Raw genomic sequence first — 1,519 nt, forward strand, 5'->3', positions numbered from 1 at the left:
AACAGGTCAGAGTCAGGCAACCAGGAACACTAAAGAACTCTCACCCAAGACTGGAAAAATCTGGCATTGATGACTGGGTGAAAGGCTGGAGCAGGTGGATTAGATGAACGGTAAAGAGTGATGGGTGATATGCAGGTGAATGGAATGGGTAATCAAACCAGTCATCAGCGCCAAGATCATGACACTTTCAGGCATGAACATTTAGGCAACTTTTCTTGAAACTTCTTTTACAAAAAAACTTGAAATTATTTTAAAAGGACATTATTCTTAAGTTTTAAAAAAGAAGGGCAGCCTTGGGATTGAATTTACTCTACATCTTAATAAAATCTTATAGTAAACATTTCAACCTGGAGAGACTCAGATGGAGATAAGAAGCAATTAGAAAGATTTGATTGACATTAATGAAAATAAGTTATTTGGTGGTCAGACCCTGGCATAAGACATTATGTTGTAAATCATCTTGAGCCTGGATGAAAGACATAGGAAGAGGATCAGAATAGTCTGGTTGTGGAGAAAGCCAGAGTGTGAGAGGGTCTAGGATTGGGCTACAAGGGAAGGAGGAGATGTGGGAAGGTGAGTCAAAGTTTGGCCTAAGTGCTGAACGGGGAAGCTATGCCTTCGTCTTACTGGAGAGTGTCTTGAGAAAAGATTGGCTTTGGAGAGGGAGCTGCCTGTCTATGATTGGTTGAAGGGAGAACTGGTTGCGAGGGATGCCAGCAGCTGTTCCAGGTTAGCTGAGTAAGTCTTCCAGGTTGAATTTTCCCTTAGCTTCATTTATTCACAGGTTTCCAAGCAATGTTTGATGCTTTTGGAGGAATTACAGCCCTTGTGTTTTTGCGGATTAAAAAAATAAAATATTTTAGTAGGATTTAGAACATGACTGGCCTGTATCAGAGGTGATGGTAAATTAATTTTTACCAATACCCGTCTCAAAATATCTAACACTGGCATTGGTCCATTATGTGTTCTTCTATATGCTATCTGGTTTTAAATGCTAACCACTATACTTCCTTGATCAGTGCATTGTATGCTTGCCATGGACTGTACCCAGGCTGTTTTTTAAATTATAATACATAAATGTATCAAACTCAAAAGCATTGTCTTTGACAAGAAAATTGTCATTTGGAAAATTTCAGTAAAATATCTTAAAAAAAAAAAAAACGTAACATAGACATCAAGAAAAGGACCAACTTACAGAAGCAGCAAAGCTATGCACCACTGCCTCATAATCTGTTAAATCTCCCTGACGGCATGGTGTAAGGGTTGTGTGCTGTTTGTACAAAATGCCATGACATGACATTTGACATGCCTAAAGGGGATTTGGACACCTGGCCTTTAAAAAGAAAGCAATAATCAGACTTGGTAAAAGAAAAAAAACAAACAAATGTTTACATTGCCTATTGTTTTCTGTCATGTTTTGAAAATAATTTCTTTGTTTGCTTATCTTTTTCCACATATTTTCATGGAGGTGAAGTCGCTCTTTAATGGCATGTACATAGGGAGCTATGGAAACCTCTTG

The sequence above is a fragment of the Cyprinodon variegatus genome, unplaced genomic scaffold (genome assembly GCF_000732505.1).
Source record: "Cyprinodon variegatus isolate N-32 unplaced genomic scaffold, C_variegatus-1.0 Scaffold217, whole genome shotgun sequence".
NCBI lineage: Eukaryota > Metazoa > Chordata > Actinopteri > Cyprinodontiformes > Cyprinodontidae > Cyprinodon > Cyprinodon variegatus.